Below are 26,041 nucleotides of genomic sequence, written 5' to 3' on the forward strand. Positions count from 1 at the left end.
ATGTTCCTATTTATCCCTGGGATCTAGTCAGAGCTCAGCCCACAGTAGGTGTTAATATGTAAGTGTTTATCCTTTTGCTATTAGAAGACATTGCATAGCTTGCAGACAAAGTGTATTTTATTGGGTTACAACTTTGAGAATTCCCAATTTTTTCAATCCCTGATCCCATAAAGCATACAATTTAGTATGGAGGTAAAAATGAACCAAGTAAGTTGCAAACAAGACTGTCTGAAGTAAGTATGGTGTAAACAAAGCCACTGAAGAAGATACAATATTTCTTTCACCTGGGACAATACGCCCAGTGGTTACACACACAGATTTTGAAAGTGACCATGTGGGCTCCAGTCCTACTCAACTGTTTGCCACTTGACTTTGGGCAACCTACCTAAAAATTCTTTTAGCCTCAGATGCCTCATCTTTAAAATAGATCTTCCCAGGGTTGTCAAGAGAATTCAACAAACTGAAGTATAAAGCCCAGCACCCAGGATATGTGAGCTAATGATAATATTGCTACTATCTAAGTCTCACAGTGAGTATACTTTGACATGTACCCCCATCTCTATCAAACACATGCTGTAAGTTCTACCACAGAATGTTTATGATGGTGATCAAACAAACAAGCAGCTACTTGTTATTAGTTCCAAAGTGCTTAGATATGTTTCGAAGAAAAAAATGGAAAAAAATAGCATTTTAGTAAAGCAATATAAATATCTTGACTGCACTATGAACCTAGGAAATTTAAGTTCTTGTTTCTATAAGTCTGGATTGTTTTAATTCTAAGTTGAAAATGCTTCTTGTTTCAATTTTAGTTCTTAATTTAGAAATAAAAGGAAATAAGGAAAGACAAGCAGGTCCTCTGGGTGGTTTATTTTTCCACAATAGGGTATTTTACTTCGGTCCTATTTTCTGGCATTCAGTCATGTGACCTGCTCCACGGACCTGACTTGGATTTCGCTGAAACCACAAAGGCAAGAGATGGCGCCTGGGAAGCCCATGACTAACTTCCATCACAAAAATAAGCATCTTTGCCAAAACTCTGTAGTTACTTGAGGCAACATCAAACTTGTAGTCAATCGAGGCAACAAGAAAAACAAAAAACACCTATTGATATTTATAGCTACGAAATGAACATTAAATATCAATTGCACTTTAAATTCCAAAAAAGCAATTGTTTTATATGTTGCCCATCCTTTCATGCCCATTTTCCATGTGCCTTGGATATGACAGGAAGTTTGTGAAAATGTCAGCATTAAGATTTTAAATTGTGTTGTAAGGGGAAAATAATGAAGAACCTCTTCCATGAAATAATATGCTTCAAGAACACACTGTTCTGAAGAAATGATCACATCTAATCGAATATTCTCTTTTGGAGGGAGAAATACTCACTAACGTCCAATAGGTGACAATGAAATAAAAGATGGTCTGTATATAATATTTTAAATAACGTTTTAGTGGAGCACCTGGGTAGTTCAGTCAGTTAACACATCAGACTCTTGATTTTGGCTCAGGTCCTGATCTCACAGTTTGAGCCCCTGTGTCAGCATGGAGCCTACTTGGGATTCTGTCTCTCTCCCTCCCTTCTCTGCCCCTTTCCTGCTTACACGCATATGCACACACTCTCTCTCAAAAAAAAAAAAAAAAAAAAAGAAAGAAAGAAAGAAAGAAAAAGAAAGAAAGAAAATTTTAAAAATGTTTTATAATAATGTTAATATTCCTTGTGTAAAAATTATAATGTAATGCTGGGGGGGAGTAACATATAAAGTAAAAATATAAAATAAAATATTTCATACAATCTCCATTTGGAATGAAAAGAGAAGCCTAGAAGGAGGGGGGAGAGAATTGACAAATGAAATATACCAAATTTTACCAGTGAGATTGTTAGAATTCTACTGATTTTGTTGTTCTTTATATCTTTTTTCCAAGTTTTATACAAGATACATGAGTTGCTTTCATAAGCAAACAAACAAAAAATCTGAATCCGAAGTATTCTTTGTCAGACAGGATACTTCCTGCCCACTACACGGATGTTTTCCATCAAGAAAAACACAACCCATTTTTAAAACTATGAAATCATAAATGAGGAAGCCCGTATCTTCAGCTAAAATATTATTTATTTTGGACGCATTAACTCCTGTCAAGCAACCAATGGGCCGCTGAATCTCACTGAAACAGATTCAACAACAGAATAATCCCTAATGCTAGCCGAAAGTAAATTTCTTTTTTTTAATTTGACTCTTTAGTTTAAAACTCTATTCCTGGATATTCTAGTGGAAATTAAGTACCTAAACATAGCTGTGCAAGGAAGGATTTGATTTAATTTACACTGAACATGTTATCAAACCCTTCAGGTTAATAAGAGAATATTGACCAGGCAGGCAGGAGCCAGAGCGCCCAGCTTTTATATGCTTGGGGCTCCCGGCATTACGGAGAACAGAAAGCTTGATAGACAGCAAAACAATTAACAGGGAATAGCTTCACATCCCAGGACAGGACACACTCTCCTCCCTACAGACTCAACGCTGCCCAGCACTTCCCCCAATGCCAGGTCTTCTCCTTGGCTTTTCTGAGCCCTCCTGAAGCTGGTCAAGCAGAGGGGGGACACAGACAGACTCTTCTGTTAAGCATCTTCCTCAGCTCAAAAAGTAACATACGATCAGACTGATCCCACAGCTCTCAGCAAGGCTGAAAATACTGAGGCCAATGAGGGCTGGAACCTAGTTGTCACATACATACACACAGAATATAACTGTCAGCAAACTCCCATACATCTTATAAATGGACTGCATTCTAGAAAGCTGGTTTGTTGCAAGAGTTAGATGTATCAATTCTGGGGAAACAAGGTCTATTGCTGTCTGCAACTCAGCAGGGATTCCAATATGCTACCCTTCAAGCTTGGTTATAATCTGTTAGTTTTTCCTAACACATGACAGAATATGAGTTTCCTAAGCCTATTAATAAGATAATTCATTAAACCAAACATATGACAAATACCTAATGACATACAGTTACTATGAATTTAAAAAGAGAGAAAACCGGGGCACCTGGGTGGGTCGGTCAGTCAGTTAAGCTTCCAACTTCAGCTCAGGTCATGATCTCGTGGTTCGTGAATATGAGTTCAGACCCCGGTTCAGATCCTCTGTCTCCCTCTCTCTCTGTCCCTCCCGCACTCGTGCTCTCTCTCAAAAATAAATAAACATTTAAAAAGAGAGAGAGAGAAAACAAAACTTGAAGCTAACTTTTTCAGAATTCCTCTCAAGGTATGTACCTTTAGTGAAATTATGTCAGAGAATATAATCCTTTATATTGTTAATCTCTATAGTAAGGTAATATATTCCAAAGTGTGCACAAAAATATGCATATGTAAGAAATTTCTGTTCATATTTGTCTTAATCGTTTCTAAATTCTTTGTGTTTTATAGTTAACACAATTTATTACAAAAATATGTAATGTATGCATATGATCTGTAAGTTAATATCTCAATAAGTGTTTGATTTTAAAAGCTGAAGGGGTGCCTGGGTGGCTCAGTCAGTTACGCATCCGACTTCAGCTCGGGTCATGCTCTCGTGGTTCGTGGCTTTGAACGCTGCATCAGACTGTCTGTCTGTGACAGCTCAGAGCCTGGAGCCTACTTTGGATTCTGTGTCTCCCTCTCTCTCTCTGCCCCTCCCCTGCTCACGTTCTCTCTCTCTCAAAATAAACATTAAAAAAAAATTTTTAAGTTTGAAATCTGATGATCAGAACTGACAAAGAAAAACGTCTATATAAATGTTGTATATCTAAAATCCAGTGTGTTGATACCTATTCGAGCATGTAACTTTATCCAGCTGAAGGCAGATGAGCCATTTCACATGTGGTTTATTATAAGCATTTCATAGCCAGAAAATATTACATATTCTATCAATACTATTTCCCATATTCTCTGACCATTCAGATGCTTTTGGCTAATGGCCTTCAGCTTGATTTTAATCGTACGAATCCCCTAAATCCCAAAGCAGCAAAGAACAACATGCACCACAAATCAAATATATATTTACAGACTATGTTTTAAATTATACTATTTGTAGCCTTATTTGGATTAAAGAAAAGAATTTCAATTTCAGTGAGTGAGAAATTACTCTGAAATTCAACTCCATTTGAATTTGATCTAGATTTTTCTTCTAACTAGTTTGATCTAGATGTGTTGATGCTCCATTCTACCAATGAGGTGTATCTATTTTGGGAGGCTGTCTCAGCTCCATAATTTTTTTAAAATAATTTTTTAACGTTTTATTTATCTTTGAGAGAGAGACAGTGTGAGCAAGGGAGGGGCAGAGAGAGAGGGAGACAGAGGATACAAAGCGGGCTCTGTGCTGACAGCAGAGAGCCCAATATGGGGCTCAAACTCCCAAACTGTGAGATCACGACCTGAGCCGAAGTTGGATGCTCAACCGACTGAGTCACCTAGGCACCCCACAACTTCATAATTTAAATTCCAGTTCAAAGGACGTGAATGAAGAATGCCTTGGGTAATAAAATGAATGGAGCAAAATTCAATCCCAAATACTTACTTGCATAGCTCAATAACTTTAATCACCCTTGTGTAATAAAAATGGAGTTACCGTCTAGTGAGGTGGCCCAGGTGAAATGAAACAGAAGGCTAATCTCACCTGGGATCCATGCCCCAAGAAAATTGTTTCTTGGAGTATAAAAACAAAGTAACCTCAGAGATTACATCAACACTACCCCTGCTGACGGGGGGAAATCAAAAGCAAACACCATGCACACATTTGTCAGTCCATTGGCTGTGGTGCCAGTAACCTCTCAGCCCCTTTATCACACTTCATTGTGCTCCCCCCACCAACCCTTTTCTGCTACTTCCTTTATCTACTTCCTGCTCCTTCTCTGGGTTTTTATTTTCTTCTACTGTGTCTTGTGACACCTTTAGGAGGTCATGCTAAACAGACTGTATGGCCTGACACATTGTTAATAAAAATAAAATTAAACTACATTTCAGAGTCTTGGTTGGGGCTTTTATCACTGAATTGTCTTATTGACTATTTCCACTGTGAAAACACCCAGTGTTTCAACAGAACTCTTTCATTTGTTTTGGATTTCCCTTGTTTTTAAATATTTGGGGCAATTTTTTATGACTGTGTTTTTCTCCCAATTCTTCCCAAACAAAAAAAAAAGACTATCTTTTTAAAATTTATTTATTTATTTTGTAAGAGAGAGACGATATAAGCAGGAGAGGGCCAGAGACAGAGGGAGAGAGAGAGAATCTCAAGCAGGCTCTGCGCTGACAGCACAGAGCCCGATGCGGGGCTCAAACCCATGAACCATGAGATCATGACCTGAGCCGAAACCAAAAGTCAGAGGCTTAACTGACTGAGCCACCCAGCCCCCCCAAGAAGACTATCTTTTAAAGTAAAATATTTAAGAAGAAAGATTATAAGGAGTTATAAAAAATTATAATCAGAGAAGCTGGTGCAAAATCATTGGAAATACAGGGAGAACAATCCAACAATTTAAATGAGACATTTTTCTCCAATTTCTGACTGAACTGTTTTAGTTTCTAAAAGAACATACACAAGGATACAGATTAATGTAATATCTGATAACTCACAGTGAGAAAATGTCATAGATAATGACAAATAAAAAAACCCATAATTTTCAAAACAGAAGGGAGAAGTGGCAAGTATTAGAAAGAATATATAAACTGGTAAACTTCATTTTAAATTCAAGGAAATGTCTAAAGTGGCCATGAACATCTAGAAAAAGATGTAGTTACACATGAATAAAAATCAAAATGTGTCAAACTAGCAGCAGTTCCTTTTTTAAACATGGCTTCTATGGTGATAAATTGATCAAGGCACTGCATAACATGTCTTGATTTCAAAAAAAAATTTGGCAGAATTTCTTAAATTACTCATATTCAATGAGATGGAAATTTTAGCCCAAGGGAAAGGTTTTTTAAAATGGGATTTAGTTAGGGTAAATTTTACATTCTACATGTATGTTTTTAGAAGTACAAAATGGTGTTAAACTGCTACCATTCACTCCCCTCAAACCATAGTTATTGGGCAGCACATACCATTTCAATTCTTATGAAAAATATATTCAGACTTTAGCCAATTGCAACCTTAGTATCAATCAATACTGTGAGATCACTAACAAAAAAAAAAAAAGCTAAAAATCTTAGGGTTAAAAAAAAGTACTGTATTATAGCAAGGAAGGTAAGAATTCAGTATTTTCAGTTCAATTGGATTCATATCTGGACAACTGTATACAATTACCCATCTTAAGAGAAGAAAGTGACCAGCTAATGTATCCAGAGAAGGGCTATCAGACTGCAAGGTATCTTAATCTGGAAAACATTTCATTGGGATATTTAGAAACAGGATAACCATCTTCAAACACTTATATTCGTGTCATTTATAAGGAAAGAAAAGAACTTAAAATGATCATTAAAAGAAACAGCATCATGAAGATTTTTTTCTAATAATTAAAGCTAACATGAGACATATTCTGTCACTCAAAGTATTTTAAGGGCAGTTTAAATGATCAACTTCAAGGCCTGGAATGCTGGATTGACTAATCCATTCTTGAAATTAAAGATAACTACTGTGCAGTGAAAGAAATACGAAGAGAGGATGTACACATGTGCAGATGAGGGTACGCCCTACCTCACAGAGGTGGGGAAGCTGAAGGAAGCTTTCTAGAGAAGCCCAGAAAAAACAGAAACAATCAGAGTTTTGAGGAAGAGTTGGACTTAGCCAAATGCAGGAGACGCATGGGGGGGAAAATGATACAGGTAAACCACGAGCATCAGAGAGAAAACAGTAGCTGTAAGAGACCAAAAGTATGTAAGCCTGATTCAATTGGCTTCCAACTCCCATGCTTCCATGAGCCAAAACAGCTTTTTGTGCTCCACATACAATGATGACTTTCAGGCTTCTCTGTCTTCCTTTCCTATGTTTCAAAACCAGGATGTAGACAGTCTAACGGAAGGCTGGGCCTTTCCTGGGTCACCTTATGATAAATATATTAGATATATTGCATAGGCTTTAGTGAATTTCAGGCTGGAACAGTCTAACAACAATTCTCTGAAACTATGTAATATATTAAGAAGCACAAACTGTGGCCTATGACCTTTGGGCTTTTAGAACTGAGTGTTATTCATGACTCTCAAACATGTACAAACCTTTAACTGTAAGTAAAGTCTTCACTGCCTAAAACATGCTTTATCTGCTTTATCTGCAAACCAAGATAACTGCTTTATCATGGTTTCGCCAGCCCTCTATAATCTGGCCCCAGCCTTCACAGCCAGCCTTCTTGCCAACTTTGTCCCCTTGCATTCCCTAACTGGGGCCCAACCTCTCCACATATCTCCTTGGAATTTCCACTTTTATTTTTGTTCCAAGTGTCCCATTAGCCTGTGTCTCACCACTGCCTGTTGCTGCCCACTCATCCTCGAGGACCAAGCTGAATGTCCCTTACCATGAGGAGCTCTCTAGTCCCACCCCTGTCTCCTAGGCAGAGCGCCTACATTTGCCACTGTGCACTCTCAAGGATGCTCTGCATTGTCTTTTGTGTACATAACCTGTCTTCCCTGCTCAGCTCTGGATTGGCTGAAGAAAGGAATTTTTACTTATCTTTGTTTCTTCTGTCACACCTAGGAAAGTACCTTGCGTACAACATCTCTCAGCAAACTCATTCCTTCAATTTATTCATAAATATTTACTGAGATCCTACTATGTGCTGGGAACTGTTCTAGACACTGAAGATACACAGGTGGGAAAAAAAAAAAAACAAACTCCAGCAATCTCTGCCCTCATGGAGTATCCAATGGAGAGTGGAGGGAGGTCTAAACATAGATGAGAAAGAAGTCCAGGCCACAGCATCAAGAAAGTCCTGTAATCAGCCATCAAACCATATGGGAGTCAACAGTGAAGCCCCTGTCACTTTCCACTTCTTTCTGTCTCCTAGCTTCTGCTCAGTGAGATCCATGGATGTATTCAATTCCAGAGGCTTACCCTAAGGGAGTTTCCAAATTCACACAATCCTAAGACAAGATATACTTAATGCCTCGACCCTCACATTGCAGCATCCGTATTGAGTCATTCTCGCTGCTAGGATGTTACCCAATACTGACCACTGGTTTTTCCATATTATGTTCCAATTTGCCTTTATTGCTAATCAGATACAGCTGACATTAGCATATAAATGTCATCTAACATTATCTAAAATGTATCCTGTTAACAGCAACGCGTAAATAAGGAAATTGTTTTAATCTCTTTTCCTATCGACAATAAATTGAATATATATTTGGGAGTCACAATAGGATGAGCACTATATAAGAGATTTGAAAGCTGTTATCAGGCTACTGGTATAAAATTCTGGGAACCTCCTCCCCATTTAAAATATTACAAGCATCCTTCAATATATGGTGACTACTTTTCAAGCATTAACATGGTAGAAGGAGACGTCACTGACCACTTTACAAAGTCAGCTTAGCATATAGATTGACAAATCTGTGTTAGTAACTGCCTATAATCTGTTCTTCTTTTGGGTCTCTCAACTTTCCATTCTGTCCAGATAGTGACACATTCCATGATCATGCTAGACGCCCTTCCTTAAGCAGGAAACAAAATGGAATTTTTCTGGTCAAGGCAAAAGACTTCCTTACTCAACTGGTCCCAATTTTCCCTTATGTCAAACTTAGTCCATTAATTCATGTCTGGATTCTGACTCCTGGATACATTCATTACACGGTCTCATGGGCTCAATATTGCTAAAGAAAAACAGCATTATCACAAAGTTATGGAATACACAGTAGTATGTGAAATTAATAATAAACAAATCAAAGTGGTATTCTGCAATATAAATAAATAAATAAATAAATAATTTCGCCAGGAATTCCAGACATCTGCAAGTCTTAGGTGGCCAAGTTGCAAGAAGTGACAATCTGTAAGAATAGCAACAGCCTCAAAACTGAAGGGTTGTTTTCACAGATAAACAGGTTGGTAAAGCTAATGGCATTACTGTTAGTTACACTTCATGGATTAGCGTATGTGCATTTTTAAAGTTAGAGAAAACAAATAATTGCATAATATGGTCACTAACTTGTACGGAGCACACTAAGGTCGGTTTTTCCCCTAAGTTACATACCTAAAATAATAAAGTTGGCAGTAAGATCTATACCTCTTGCTTTTGAAAATGCTTTTAACACTAGCAAAATCACCCCCACAGCAAATACTCTAAATAATGGAAGTAGAGATTTGAAATTCCTATTCAAAATAAATTCACTCTTTCATCTACATACTCCCTGGAGTGCCTTGTACGTGTGAGTACAGTTCTAGGCAGTGTGGATGATAAAACATAGCATCTACTTTCAAGAATCCAAAGTAACTATAGGCACTTACAATCCCATAATGAAAAATAATAACTTGTTCAATTTGCAAACAATTGATATGCCTGTTTTTTATATAAAAGAACCTAAATTCGAGAACTTGACAGGTCATTTCTCATCCCACTTAATAACTTGCCCCCATTTCCTCATGGTCTATGTCAAACAATATGTTAATTGCTAATTAGATCATTCTTGTGATACCCTCCTTCAAAATTATCTAGTGAGTGTTTTTGAGTGATCCATCAATGATTATAAGTGCAAAATTATTGAGGTACAAAGCTCTTTAATTTGCCATTGGTGTCAAGCATGTTTTTTTCTTGTCTAACCAAAAAGATTGTTCACTTTTTTTTTTTAGCAAGAAAGCCTCATATTTTTACCCTCTACAACCCCTAAATTATTCTAGTTTTATAATAATATTTAATAAATACTAAGTGCAACACTAATTAAAAGACAACCTCCTAAGATATAATAAGTAGGAAAGATAAAATAGATGCATTTGTTGCCAAGTGAGTCCTCAGTGGCTAAATGACTTCACCAAACACAAAATTTGTCTTCTATTAATCAGATTACATTATTGTTAAATAAGAAGCATGAGCTTCCACTATATCTAGGTAGGACTGGGAGTGATTTCCCCAAAGAACTCAGCTTTAATTGTTTATCTATTAGTAGCATTTATTGTACTGTGAAAACCAGTATATATTGGGAAGTTTCCCCCCACCCCTGTCTCTAGCACTAATTTTCAGCTGTATACGAAACATGTTCAGAGAAACATAATCCACTTAAAAGGCAAGAGAATACAACAGTTAAGTCAGAGACTATGGTCATCAACGATTATTTCAGAAGAGTACCCTATCAATTATTGGTTTAAGGGAAGAATACAAGACACAAATTTGAAAGCCTCTTCTATTTTGAAATTGTCAGGTTGTGTATCTATCTCTCTTCAAATTAGAGGTTAAACTTGATGGTTCATATCTAAAATTTCTTCTTCTGCTTTTTTGGAATTACAGCTTATCATTCAGAATAATATGCAGTATCTTCCGCAGTGAATCAAAAAGTGCCACAAATGTAGAAGTCATATGTGAGCCAGACATGCTCACATGAACTAACAACATCTTAAACTCCACTACTGGCTTCTCTGTGACTTTGAGTAAACTCCATATCCTATACATCTACTCATCAATTCTTCACTACTTCCCCAGGATGTATCTAAGCTTGGTTTTGCAGCCATTTCTGTTTCATTTCCCGCTGTGTGCATTTCCTCAGTATACATTCAAGGTAAATCAAATGCAGTATAGCAAAATTATAACAATTTACAGAAGAGCAATCTCAGGGTTCAAATCCAAAAATAATGCAAACGTATAAAGAAAATTTCTATTAAACTGTAAATTATGGTTTTATTACATATAGGCTGGTAAAATTTATGCTTCATACCATAATATATAAAATTCCTTATAAAATTATTCCCCAGGATTTTGGTCCTCCCACAGGAGTCAATCCTCTGGAAGTCCATTTGTTATTCAGCACTGGAATACAGCGCCACCTACTGGTAATTGTAGATCCATCTTCTATATGCTAGACTTAACTAAATTTATTTTCATCAAAGCTGACCCAAAGCTATGTATCCTTACAAGAGTAATTAGAATTTGATTTTGCTTAAAATGTGTCCCAAAATAAAATTAAATAGAAGTAATTTTTCTAGTACACTGTTTCTATTCTGGCTTATTTATATTTTAACTAGGCAGTCAAATAAAGTGTCAGTAATTTACCCTGTTCCTATGCACCCCCATTTCAATTTTAATAAATGAACAAAATTTAAATAATTAAGTATATATACATTTATATATATGTGATTCATTCATTCACAAATATTATTAAGCACCTACCTTTTACAGACCATGTCCCATGTTAGGTTCTAGGAAACACAATTGAGCAAAGTAGACATGGACTTACAGTATAGTTGAGGCACAATAATTAAACAAATCCTTATTCAGATATCACTATCATTTCAATCAGATGCAGTAAGGATATCATCAGGAAATGCTTTCACGAGGAAAGCATGTGAAAGTGTGCCCATGTACACTGGGTTAGAGAAAACTCACACTAGTTATCTCTGTGAAACTACAGTATTGTGTATTTGGAAATTTTATGCTATGTATTTTCTCTCTTACATAAAAAAGGAGTTAGCACTCATTTCCAACTCACTGAGCACGATGCATATCAATAAAGGAATAAGTGTGTGTGGGTTTGTGAATATACGTAAATATATTACAAGCAAGTGGGCTAATTAACAGCTAGCGGATAACTAAATTGCCAAAAACATTTTCAATACTTTCCCTTAATTTATTCAATTATTCTTATTTCATGTACAAATACATGAACTGTTTGAAAAGCCTAATATCTGCACTAAACATTTACCTTTAAAAATTCATAATGTGAGGGGCTCAGTCAGTTAAGCATTGGCTCAGTTGGTTAAGCATCCGACTTCAGCTCAGGTCGTGATCAGCTCGTGAGTTCGAGCCCCATGTCGGGCTTTGTACTGAAAACTCAGAGCCTGGAGCCTGCTTCCAATTCTGTGTCTCCCTCTTTCTCTGCCCCTCTCCTGCTCACACTCTGTCTCTCTCGTTCAAAAAAATAAATAAACATTAAAAAAATTTTTTAGGGGCGCCTAGGTGGCTTAGTCAGTTAAGCGTCCAACTTCAGCTCAGGTCATGATCTCGCGGTTTGTAAGTTTGAGCCCTGAGTCAGGCTCTGTGCTGACAGCTCAGAGCCTGGAGCCTGCTTTGGATTCTGTATCTCCTTCTCTCTCTGCCTCTGCCACACTTGCAGTCTGCCTCTCTCTCTCTCTCTCTCTTAAAAATAAATAAATATAAAAAAATTTTTTTAATTTAATTCACAAAGTGGGCTCAGTAATGGGAAACAGATCATATATAGAGACCTAACTTCTAATATCTCAAATATTATGGGTTTTATAACCAATAGATAAGAAGAGAATGTGAAAAAGCTAAAAGACATTTCAAATAAGATCACTTTAATTTTTCTTGGAACTGCATGTGGCAAGACATCTTTTTTTTTTTTTAAGAAACAATCCCAGTAAGTCAAAATTATATTTATTTTTTCATGGCAGCTCTTAAAATGGTCCAGTCTCTTCTATATGTGTTTTCCACGGGTTTGAGTATAGGTATGCTTTTCAGTCAAACATATCAAATATAATAGTAAAATTATTTCAGTAGAAATATATTAAGAGGCTTGCCATTTGCAACAACATGGATGAAACTAGAGTGTATTATGCTAAGCGAAATTAGTCAGAGAAAGACAAATATCATATGACTTCACTCATATGTGGAATTTAAGATACAAAACAGATGAACATAAGGAAAGGGAAGCAAAAATAATATAAAAACATGGAGGGGGCAAACCATAAGAGACTCCTAAATACAGAGAACATACTGAGGGTTGCTGGAAGGGTTTTGGGTGGGGAGATGGGCTAAGTGGACAAGGGGCATTGAGGAGGGCACTTGTTGGGATGAGCACTGGGTGTTATATGTAGGGGATGAATCATTGGATTCTACTCTTGAAATCATTATTGTACTGTATGCTAACTAACTTGGATGGAATTAAAATTTTTAGTTTAATTTAATTTAAAAATCTTTTAAAAATGTATTGAGAGGAAATTGGCCAAATAATTTAGACAGGACATAGCAATGAGCCCATTCACCAAACACTCATTCCTTTCCTTCCTTATTATCATCACTTGTAATATTGCCCTAAAAATAACAATCTATTACTAAGCAGATGTAAATTTTTTATAAAGTTGACCATCTGAAACAACTATGTACTACTTAGAGATTAGCTGATGGGGTTACTAAAAGCTGACTACTCTTACTCTAACAGGATCTGCTTTAAATAGAAAACAACTGACCTTCATAAACATTATTAAATCTGTCTCCAGTTTTCTGTAACATCACCATTTGTACAGAAATGCCCTAGAAATTAGTTCATCTCATTAACTGAGACAATCTTAAAATATCTAACAAGTATTAGGAAGAAAAATGTGCAAAAATAATTCCAAGAAGGAAGGTCTTGTAGTTAATTCAGTACGTTCAGCATTTTCTTTCAATCTTTTTGTTAAACAATCCAGTGAAGGCTTGTGCTTCTGTGTTTATACGTACATTTACCTTTTCAGAGCAAGAGAGAGAGAGAGAGAGAGAGAGAGAGAGAGAGAGAGATCACACTGCCTTTTCTTTCCATGGGAAAGACCTATGGGAGAAACAGGTTACACCAACAGACCCTCACACTTTTTTCTGTTTCAAGTAGCCTGATAAATGGAGAATGCCACACATCATAGCCCTAAATAGATACGTGCATTTTAATAGAAGCACCCACTGAGGGCAGGACACACGGATTTCTTTGAGGAGCCTGAATAAGAGAAACTACTCTGTCCCTTAACAACCCCTGCTCAGATTGAGAACCCCAAATGACTTTTTTTAAAGCATTTTTTTTCAAAATTCTATAAAACTATTCCTATCTTAAGTCCTAAATGTAAGGACATGTGGAAATGAAATCAACAAATAGACTAAAACTCATGGATACACACAAAAAAATTGAGATTGAATTTCATGACACTTGAAAAACATTTCGTGACAAACTTAACTTGTTTGAGAGACTGGGGGTGTGGGGTGTTTTTTAATAAGCAAATGCAGATGTTGAGGGAAAAATGTTTAGTTTTTTGACACTGTTCTTTGCTAACAAAATTGCAAATGTTTTCCATAAGCAAACAGTGTTGAAATGTCTGAATATTTTTTTTCTTAAACCACCACCCAGCTGAACTCTGAAAACGAGAATTTACCAATTTACTGTTAATGAGCTTATACATTTAATATTTTCTGACCAATATTTCTTTGTATAACTTTTAACTTATTTTCCATGCCTTTATAAATTTAAATAATTATGGGAGGAATTCATGGTCTTGCCATGTTGTACACACATATACACACACACAAACACACACTAAGTTGGTATTTGTTCAACTGTCACTCTTTAGGAACATATTGAAAGTTGTTCATAAACAGATTATGGGATGAAATATTTCATTTTACTCCATACAGCAGTTTGGACCCATCTTCATGCAATGTACAGAACTACCCATGTGTAAGTATTCACTGTCAAATCAGAAAAAATATGCAACAAGAAAAACACTGATGCAAGTATATTTAAGTTCCATTTTCAGTCATTACTGTGATACCTCTGAATCTTTTTATTGGGCTAAATATTTTTTTCCCTTTTAAACTAAAAATGTTCATTGATTATATTTGATAAGTTTCACTTCCATCTCTTCCCATACTCTGTCTGCAGAATACAAAATTGTTCAATCAGTAGGACAACTTTCTAAATGCAGTTATAACACAGCAGCCCTATCAAAATACTAAGAATTCATGGATCAATGGAAACACTGACAGATGAAAGAGGACCCAGGTTGAATAATTTAACTGCAGACTATGTCTCCCTCCTCATTCCATTAAACAGGTTGACAAAGACTCTTGTGTTTCAGTGCTAAAACCAAAGTATCAAAAGATTATTTCTCAATTATCAATAATCCTTGAAAAGAGCTTCAATGATGAGCTTATCTTTCCAAGAGTTTATTTCCTCACCTGTAATCTCCTCACTAGATAAGACTTACAATAAGTAAGGCCAAAGGAATTTCAGATTACAGAATAAGAATTGGTACCAAGGAGAAAAATAATACCATAAGGATGACCTAATTTCCCCAACAAATATTTTGAAGTTTCTACTGGGTAGTGGTAGGAGTTTGAAGTACTTCAAAGAGTATCTTAAACCTTTCAGAGTGGTGAGTAGTGACTGAAAGTAATTTACTATAAATCTTTTAAATGCAGACAAGATCTAAATACTTTTGGAGTACTTCATACCTGGCTAATCCCAACATCCATTTATCAGAAAATATGTTAAAATTCTACTTACTACTACTTCCAGAAATGCGAACTGTGCAAGGGTAAGGATCACCTTTTTTTAGCAACATTATTTTCCTATCTCCATAACCCAACTGAATACAAAATGCATAATAGGGACTTCAGGAATGCCTGAAACTATTACATATATGTATATATAATGCCTATGAATTTCCAGTGATGTATATATATATAATCACATGTGTGTATATGTATACATGTATGTATATAATCATATATACATATATACATAATTGTTAATGGAGTAAAGAAGAAGAAAACACATTTCATTAATCATGAGTACCTTAAAGATTCTTACTAATAAAGCTTAATAAAAGAGACTTTCAAAATTAAAATTCTTGGGGAAAACTGCCAAAATCTGTTTCCCAGAAAATGTCCTTAGTCTCCAACCCTGTCTGTAAAATGGGGTTTTTACTATGGTGAAGGAAAATGCTTGGCTCTTTCCTATTCTTAGACATATGTTAGGAATGAAAAAGATGTTAATAAAGTGCTTATATGTCCTTTGGGGGGAAAATTCTATACCATGTGGTATCATAAGGTAAGTCAAATATAATTTGAGAAAAGGTAATTACCCATTTGAATCCTTTGGCTCCGGATCATAGGAAAGGAGGGTGGGTAATGTAACCTTGAACAAGTATCTGGTATAAATTAATAACTATCCATTCCAAAGAGCAAATCCATTACGTACTGCCTATTGCTATTTCCCTTGTGAATACTTTTGACTTTTGTAAGAGTTGCCCAAAAGATCCATGTTGGATGCCATCACATTATCAAGGGTCAAAGAAAGAAATATTGATCTGCCAAGAAAAATGGAACAGTTAACCTCTCATGTCATTCAGATGCCTAAAGAGTAGAGAAGGTCAAATGTTGAAGGATTCCCTTATTTCATATTGTTTATCAAGTCAGACTGAACTATAATATGAAATACAGATGTACGTTTATTCCCACAAAAAATAATTTTGTAGGAAGCACCACAACCCATTTAAAACTTTAATAAGTTTCCATAACACAAGTAATAACAAAAACAGAAATAAATTGTCAGTTTTTAAGTGATCTTTCAATTAATTATTTTTATAATTATTTGGAAATTTCAAAACAGAACTGTCTCTAAACATCCAAAAATTGGATCAGAAAGCTCCATGCCTTAAATGTTTTAAAGCAGAATATTTGTCACTTGAACATTTGAGCATACTAATGTTTCCAAGATATTTTAGAAAACTAGTAAAATTATACCACTTAATTCGTTATCTCTTATCTTCCAGATTTCAAGGGGAAAAAAAGTCTTGTTATAAAATAATTTTTGAAGAAAGGATCCAAAGTAAAGATATAAAATTCATAAACATGAAGGAAGTGATACTAAAGACAGGAATGCAAAGTTCATTCTCACAAATTATAAATAATGTTGGAAGGCTTATTTAAAGGAGATTTTTTGAATCCTAACACCAAAATAAAGTCACCCAAGAGTAGCCTTTTGGCTAAAACTTGTCTTACTCTCAAATATGCATGTGTAAAAGCATGTGTGCATATGGGTGTACGTATCTGTGTGCACATGTGTATATCTGGTTTTGACTGTGTATGTATATGAGCAAGTGTAAACATAAACAGTGTGTACACACATGTATTTGTAGGTTAGTGTGTGAGTGTGCATGAGTACTTGTGTGAATCTGTGTATATGTATGTAAGTGTACATGGACACACATTTGTATGATGTGCTTGTGCGTGTGTACATGTGGGTACACATGTGAGTGTGCTAGTTCACTTTCCTCAATTAGATTTATTCTTCATGTTCTGAGAAGCAATCTTATTTGTGAACTATGTAGAATATATAACAGCTAAATAGAGTCAAAGTATTACATGCAACTATTGGGTAGAGGAGTGGCAGGATGATAAAGTCTGAATATTCACTCTTTGGTACCAAAATATAATCCTTTATTTTACAAGGACGATTTAATCTGCAACAGGAAACAGTCAAACTGAAGTCACACGGAAAAATTTCCATATCATTCAAGGTTTTTGAATGTTCCTAAGTCATTTAGATAAAGACTTTCTTCTAACAGAAAACCTGTTTTAGCTTCTCTTACAATCTTCAACATCCAAGTAGCTCAAACCATGCCTCTTTTTACGAATTACTATTGTAATCAAGTGCATGATTTTAAGTATTTTCAACCAGTGAGGAAAAAACCCAATTGTTTCACAGACGAAATGTTAAGAAAAAAAATTGTAACACAGGAAATGAGAATGGGAAGCCTTTCCTAACAAGGCAATACAAATCTTCAGAATGGGTTACATTTAATTTTCAAACTCCTAAGAAGACAATTCGCAGAAGAGAAATGAAGCAAGAAACAATGACAATGTATGTGAGAGATGCTTGGTAAATACTGCTGAATGAAACTTCTCCTGTTGGACCTGCTATATAACGTAAATCTGAGAAAAGCACTCCCCAGACAGCAGAAGCAAAAAGCGTACTGGCTAAGAATGTGGGCTCTAGAGTTAGACCACATTCAAATCCTCTTTATTTCTCTGTCCAAGCATCTAACCTCGTACTGCCAGTTTCCTCACCTACAAAATAATAGAACCACACTGTAGAGTTATTGTGCATTTAAATGAGTTAAAACAGTGATAAATGGTATGTAATAAGCTCTCAGTAAAAGATGATGATATGATGATGATGATGATGATGATGATGATGATGATGATGATGTCAAGTTTGTTGTGCTTGGATTCACTCCACAGTCAGCTCTTACTTCAACTAGAATGACTTTTCTACAATGGGGAATTTTTTCCCAAGAATAAAAACGACAGGATTCTCATTAGCCCATTTTGTTAATAGAAAATGAGCCATGCCACAATCATGAATATGGCACTAAATAGTAATGGTTAAGGTACATATTTTGCCTGCACCAGCATCAACTCAACTATTGGCTCTACCAACACATGAGCATTTCAGGGAGAACACACACCTGACATGTTGTACTACCCAAACAATCTTCAGGAATGCCTTTTGTACTTCTAACAATGGGTCAGACTTAGACATAGGGGGTAAAAGACAGAGACAAAGATTGAGATGGAGAGAGAAATAACATGTATGCTACAGCAAAATCCCGTTTTCCCAGAATAAATTCTCAAAAAGAACAAATGATTAAATTTTTTTCACAAAAATAAGATATTTCCCTAAGGATTTTTTTGAAGGAGACAAAATACACGTTCCTTTTTTGTTCTTTATTAATAATGAGGTATGACAAAAATCAACAATGCATCCCGTAAAGTTTGGAAGTGTCCACTAAATCTTATCTGATAATCAGTTACTTTCAGTTCACACATAAAAAAAATGACAGTTCTACCTAAATGTTATTAGGTAACAATGACATTTTTACTATTTCCTAAGGTAAAATATTTGACCTTCAACCTCTCCACTTGATAATTGTGGAATGGGGAGTGCAAAACTGTCAGCTGTTCACTTCATAAGTATATTTGGGGGATTGGATTACTAATTAAAAAATACTTTGAAAATATGATACAAAATATTATAAATTCTACTATAATTAACTGTGAAAAGCATTTTAATGTCTTTAGAATAAGAAAGATGTAATTATATCTCACACACTTTTCTCATACCCTAATCTAAAGCTAGGTAAGGGAAACTCAACAGTCTACCATAAATTTAAGGAACATCTACCACCATAATAATTTTTCCCCACTGAAAATCTAATTGAAATGATTCAGGGTACAGTTTCCAATAGAATCTATCAGATGTACTATTCCTTCCAGATGCTAGGCTCATGCATTTCTAACCAATCATAACAAGTCAATAGGGAAATAGTATAGTTAAAAAAACAAAACACTAGGTCAATAGACATTACTTCAATACGATGCACATTCTTTCCAAAAGCAGGAATCTGTAGACTCACCATAACACTCTAAGACCCCTCTGAAGTTTACAGAGCCGGGACTTAGGAAGACTATTAAAAAAAAAAAAAAGAAAGAACTGCTACAGTCAGGACAGGAAACAATTAAGGCATAAATAAGAATTTTGGCAGAATCAGGTCAAAGTTAGGACACATTTAAGAAATGCCCTAAAGGTGAGACTAACAGATGAATAATGAAGTAATGGGTGAAAATGAGAGTAGGAGATGTATTTGATGATAAAATAACCCATTTTCAAGCACATGAAAGCTTTGAGTTGAAAGTCATGTTTTTAAACATTTACAACCAAATTTCCTAAGGACTTTGGGTTGTGGGGTTCCATGGCCACTCCTGAAATCTTCCAGGAGGTGAAGATGTACTATGAATGTGAGATCAATCAGCCTTTCTTTTTCTTTAGTCAGTGAAGCACTCTTATGATATTCACAAGAAAAAGATCTAGATATTTTAATTTAGGTAATAAGCATTCTGGAAGACTGTCAAACAGACAACTCAGTAAACATCAGAATCACGGTGACTTCACTTATAATGTGAAAAGCAGTCAAAGTTTCAGTAAGCAGATATTAGACCAACTGAGGGTGTGTTAGCATGATTTTTGTGATACTCAATGGCTAATTATTAGTGTTACTCACTTTTGGAATTATATAATGTACAATATCATACTTTCATTACTAAAAATTTACTTTGAAAGCATAGAGTATATGGTGTGCATTCTTTAGCAATCTCAATTTTCAAATGAACATAAAAAATACATTGACTTTGGGGCACCTGGGTGGCTCAGTTGGTTGAACATCCCACTTGGGCTCAGGTCATAATCTCACTGTTCCTGAGTTCAAGCCCTGCATCTGGCTCTCTGCTGTCAGCACAGAGCCCAATACAGATCCTCCCTCTCCCTCTCTCTCTGCCCCTCCCTGCCCTCTCTCTCCCTCTCCCAAAAATAAGTAAGTATTAAAAAAAAACACACACACACTGACTTGCAAACTCTTGTGACCCACCTGGTTCAGGAAGTGTGGGAAGAGATAAATAAAAATTATGTCTTTTTTCTGTATCCATTCATGTATCTGGGGCTCCAACAGAGATATTTCAAAAATAAAGAGAAAGAATTTACTTCTGTTGACAGATAACTTAAGAATCCAAGAAGACTTATTCTGAGGACAACTACTAAGTGATAGCCAAGAAGCAATGACTAAAGTTTGCTGACTCCCAGAACCTTGGATCAGAAGGAAACTTGGATGTCATCTCTTCCATCTCCGTTTTATAGATGACAAAGCTGAAGGGTGGATTTACCCAACTTTTCACAACTAGTGGGCATCACAGGAGAGGGTCAGAATGCTTTAACATAAATGAAAAAGATGGGCATAAAAAGCAGTGTCTGTAGTATAAGAAAATTTTAAAACAGCTGGAATTCTACTTAATTCTACTTTCCTCTCTCTAAGTAGGTATGGATGGACTATTCAAAAGTACCTTTTCTGCCTCATCCTTTCTCCGTCTCATTCTTTTTATTTATATATTTTAATTTATTTTTAAATGCTTTTATTTGAGCTTTACGCAGTGGCAGTATCGTAGCCAACGAGGTTTATCCGAGGTGCGATTATTGCTAGTTGAAAACTTTTCCCAATGTTTTTGAGTAGAGTTGACATACAATGTTATATTAGTTTCAGGTGTAAACATAGTGATTCGACACCTCAGTACGTTTTGCTGTGCTCTCAAGTGTAGCTACCACGTGCCGCCATACAACGCTACTACAGTACCGTCGACTATATTCCCTGTGCCGTATGTCTATCTCATTCTTTAAATGTTGGAAGAACATTGCTGCTAGAAACCTGTATTTCAACTCCTTTTCTTTTTCCCACCCCAAATTCTTTTGGAAGGTAAAACTGACTGGAAAAAAATGTTACCAAAAACAAAAATAATGGATCTTTCAGTTTAAATGACCAGATGTTGCCTCCATTCCACAGATAAAATATTCATCTTTGTTTCTATAGACTTGAGTTACAAGAATAAGTGTTTATAATGAAATTCCTTTATAGTTATAAAAATGTCTGTCTTTCTATCTACACACACACACACACACACACACACACACACACACATACACACACACACACTTGAAGAGGATTATGAAAGTTAAAGTATGTGTACAGGAATTTAGCTTTCTTTTTATTTCTTATCTCATCATTTTTACTCTCCTAAATCATTTCCTCCTCATTTCCTTGGTTCTGCTAATTTTAGTGAAGGCACTTAATAAGAAGGGCATTTCTTTTGTGTAAAGGTCACTTTGGGGGTGCTAAGAAGTTCACAGAAAATTCTAACATTCCTCTTCCTAAAGTTTGGTGCAAATACGCAATCAAATTCTAGGAAACAAAAAGAAAAAATGAATTCCAAACACGCAGTAGGAGCCTTATTTTCTGGATTATTCACTCTCTCTACTATATATTTAAGATTGATCTCCTCTCTCTTTCCCATTAGATTTTTTTTTTCCTGCCGCTTTTTAAAAAAAAATTGAGGTATAATTGACATGCAACATTATATTAGTTTCAGGGATACAACATAGTGATTCAATATTAGTATACATTGTAAAATGATCACCACAATAAGTCTAGTTAAGAGCCATCCCCATACATAGCTACAGACTTTTTTTTCTTGTGATGAGAACTTGCAAGATCTACTCTCCTAGAAACTTTCAAACATGTAATACAGTATTATTAACCAAAGTGGCCATTAGCTCTTAAATCTTTCAAATTTCTCAAATTTAAACAAATAGAAAAACTACCTCCCTGTGCCCCTTATTCTCCTTCACCACCTATTTTCTCTTCTCCTCTATACACAAACTTGTCAAAATATTTGTCTATGCTCACCATTCCCTCATCTCCCCTTGAAGCCTCAAATTTTAGCCAAATTTGGCTTCTTCCTCCCAACACTTCACCAAAAGAGCTCTGGGTCAAGTCACCAGTGACTTTCATCACACACTCAATCAAATAAGCGCTTTTCAGTCCACATCTTGAAAGATCTCTCAACAGCATTTGGCATGACTCCCTCTATCTCGAAGCACTCTCTCTGTCCCTAGTGACCTTGACAAAATATTGTCCTGATTTTTTCCCTCCTCTTTTATCATTGTTTCTGGGTGTCTCCATTACATGTTCATTCTTCCTTACTTGGCCAGTAAAGATTCTGCAGTTCTTAAAGACTCATCTCTAGGCCACCTTATTTATAGTTTCCCTAGCTGATCTCATCCATGCCAATGAGTTCAGTTCAAACTTATGCAATGGTGACCCAGAAATGTACATCTCTAGTCTACACATTTACTAAAATGTCTCTATGTTACACACGGTTCAATATGTAAAAGAAATATTTATGATTTACCTCGCCCCTCAATCTAGTTCTCTTCCACTGTCCCTCATCTCATAAAGTACCTACATTCATCCAGCTGTACAATACAAAAATTTAGGAGTTATTTTTTAGCCCCTCCAGCCTCATTCCTCCATCACCTAAACCATCGCCAAACCCTATCCATTTTGCCTACGAAACAACTCTTGAATCTTTCCACTTTTCCTTATCTCATCAACCACCTTAGTCCTAGCAGCTATCTCTACCATCTTTTATGTCTTAGAGGACCTAGGCTATGGCAACAGTTCCTAACAGTTCTTCCATCAATTACTATGAGCTCTTCTCAACTACACTCCCCCCCAGGGAGCCAAGGCTATTTTTCTAAAACATAAATCTGGTTACATCATCTACCGATTAAACCTTCTAGCAATTTCCTACTGTTTTTAGGATAAAGTTGAAGCTCTTAAAGCACTGACTAAATACAATGTCCCTGCATGATCCGGCTTCTACCTACTCCTCCAGCAATTCCTAATTACTTCCATATCTTTCAGCTTCTCTTATACACCTTTATTCAATAGGACCTTTCCTTTGTGTCCTTACTCTAGAGGGTTCTTCCTTCTACCCTCTTTTCTGGTTAAGTCCTATTCCTCCTTGGCATTGAATTCTGCCTTCACTACCTTGAGAAAGTCTTGCCTGAATGCCTCAACTATTTCATACTCTCTAAGTTACATTATACATTTTCAACTGTTTGACTATTTAATCAATTTTGGTCACTCCACAAGACTGTTAGCCAAAGGGAGAGGGACTTCATCTGTTTTTGCTTATCAACCATCCCCATGCCAAGTGAGGGCCTAGCACGTTATGGAAGCAATATTTGTTGAATAAAAGAGTAAATGACCAAACTAGAAACTCAGAGCACTGAACTATCAGAACAACCTGAAGTTTCTGGAAAATTCAAGAAAAAAAAATGGGAAGAAAAGTGTATCCATTCATTTGGCTGTTTTTTTTCCAGAACATTTCTTTTTTCTTAGCACGCAAGTGATAATATCTTAGCCAACTGGCTTTTTCTATTTCGGCACTCATCACTAACACGAATCATTCTGAATTACTGACCAAACTCTAACAGGCAAGCCTTTCATAGTAGCGGTACATGATTTCCATTCAGTAAGGAGTTGTCCTACTCAATTCAACTGAAAACAAATATCGTCTCCTGTCTACCAAGTATTCACCAGGTGCTATGCCTCTGTGCCTATTTGTTTTGTTGCAGCGATTGTTTTATTTTTAAATGTTTCCAAACCAGTTCATCTTTTGCTTTGTGCAATGTAGTTTATTCTCCTAGCAGCCATACAAATCTGCTGTATTTTCCACAAAAATAAAATAGAAAGAGAGGTTATCAAATATTCATGTCTCACTCATGGCCTAACGTATTTTCAGTAGGTGACACTTACTTTCTCTTTAACATAAACCATTCATAAAGAGTAGAACATTTCATAAAATTGGATACGGTTAATGCAAATACTTTGACACATGGAAATTTTTACTACAAGCTCTAATTCATTTGCAAAACAACAGAAACATGAAATAACTAAAGTGGTCATTATTCCATTTATAATTATTCATAAGATTTCCAACAATTTAACAAGTACCTACTATGTAATAGGTGCTTATCACTAATCTTTAAAACAACTAATATTATAACAAATATAATATAAATTAGTCATACTTACAGAAGGAAAAATCAAAGCTTAGAACTGTTAAAGTCTATACAGATGAGGATGATATCTAACACATAGTTAAAAATAAGGCGCCATAACTATGGTAGGCATCACTAACATTATTCATTATTATTCATTTAGTCAGTCAACAAATATTTAGTGAATGTTTATTATATGCTAGACCTTGGGATACAATAGGGAACAAAACAGACACAGTCCTTCACCTTCATTGAAGTTACTTAATGTATCTTTTTTTTTATTATATGTTTTTAAATTTACATCCAAATTAGCATATAGTGCAACAATGATTTCAGGAGTGGATTCCTTAATGCCCCTTACCCATTTAGCCCATCCCCCCTCCCACAACCCCTCCAGTAATGTATCTTTTAAAACCCGTAAGAGGAAGAAATCAGTGTTGCAATTTAAAAGGGAACCCCCCACCCCCACCCCAGGGCATCTAGGTGGCTCAGTCTTTTGACTCTCGATTTCAGCTCAGGTCCTGATCTGAAGGTCCTGAGATCTCCTGAGTTAGGCTCCACTCTGGGTGTGGAGCCCACTTGAGATTCTCCCTCTCCTCTCTCCCTCTTCCTCTGCCCCTCCTCTGCTCACACTCTCACTCTCTCTCCCCCACCAAAAAATAAATAAAATAAATAAAATAGAAGGGAAACCCCAAAACCTCAGTTCTTTAAGTAGTTCTTTTCCTAAGTAGTTCTTAGTTCTTTTTCTAGGATTGAAGAGGTGAGAAAATTCTTATTTTTCATATGCTGGACATGTTCCTCTTTATGACCTATCAATATAAACAGAGATCACATCTTTTTCTGAGAACTTTAGGCAATGAGGAGGGATCCCCACACTCAAGACATTCCTATGAGGAACTGTAAAGTAGAATTTGGCACCCAAATGCTCATCATGACTTCTTGAGTTGCGTCCTTGGCATGAGGGCACCAAATGCAGTATGTTACTACAAGGTCATTTCAACAGTCAGAAATTGATGATTTGTAATATAACGAACTCAACGTGCAGCTCCTTGGGGGGAAAAAGGGTTTCTCTTGGGAAAAGATTCTAAAATGATTCTTTAATTTATTTTTTTAGGATTCTGTGATTATATGAAGTAACAAGATAAAAATGCACATTTCTTGGACAGCCAGGAAACTGAAATATTTGGATTGGCAACAGAAAGTTATAAGTAAGTCAAAGGCACTATAGCTTCTGTCAGATAGTGGCCAATTACTATGGGAAAGAAACTTCACAATCTCAATTATGACCACTCCTACCTTTCAAAGTCTATTTATTTGACATTCAGTCGTGGGACCATTTTGTATAAAGTTCAGTATGGAGCACGCTTATTAAGGTATGCTTACTTCTTTCTAATGCAACGTACACACACATTATTCCTTCACCAGAAAGCCAAGATTTCTAGCTGCTCCCCAGAAATAGAGAGTGGATTCTAATGGGAAATGGAAACAATTTCAGACCAATATAAATCTTCCAAACGTTAAGGTTCTAATCTAAAAATTCCTGCTAAGGTTCTAATCTAAGAATTCTAAATATAGTGGTATTGCTTTCATTTTCCTTACAAAAGTCATATTTTGGCCATGTTATTACAACACTTTTTTTTTTTAAATCAGTGTCCTGCATATACATTCAATAAGGCATGACTAAATACATCATCTGGGTCTGGGAATATGGCTGCATTACAAACTTGT

The 26,041-nt window shown here is 35.8% G+C and overlaps 1 protein-coding gene and 1 pseudogene across 2 annotated transcripts in view; one reads left to right on the plus strand and one right to left on the minus strand.

The window, feature by feature from the left end:
- Nucleotides 1–26,041, minus strand: part of HMCN1 (hemicentin 1) — a 481,286-nt gene that overhangs the window by 399,871 nt on the left and 55,374 nt on the right. The window lies entirely within an intron of this gene.
- On the plus strand, nt 20,834–20,989 carry LOC131496690 (U4 spliceosomal RNA; annotated as a pseudogene).

Source organism: Neofelis nebulosa, chromosome 15 (assembly GCF_028018385.1).
Source record: "Neofelis nebulosa isolate mNeoNeb1 chromosome 15, mNeoNeb1.pri, whole genome shotgun sequence".
Taxonomy (NCBI): domain Eukaryota; kingdom Metazoa; phylum Chordata; class Mammalia; order Carnivora; family Felidae; genus Neofelis; species Neofelis nebulosa.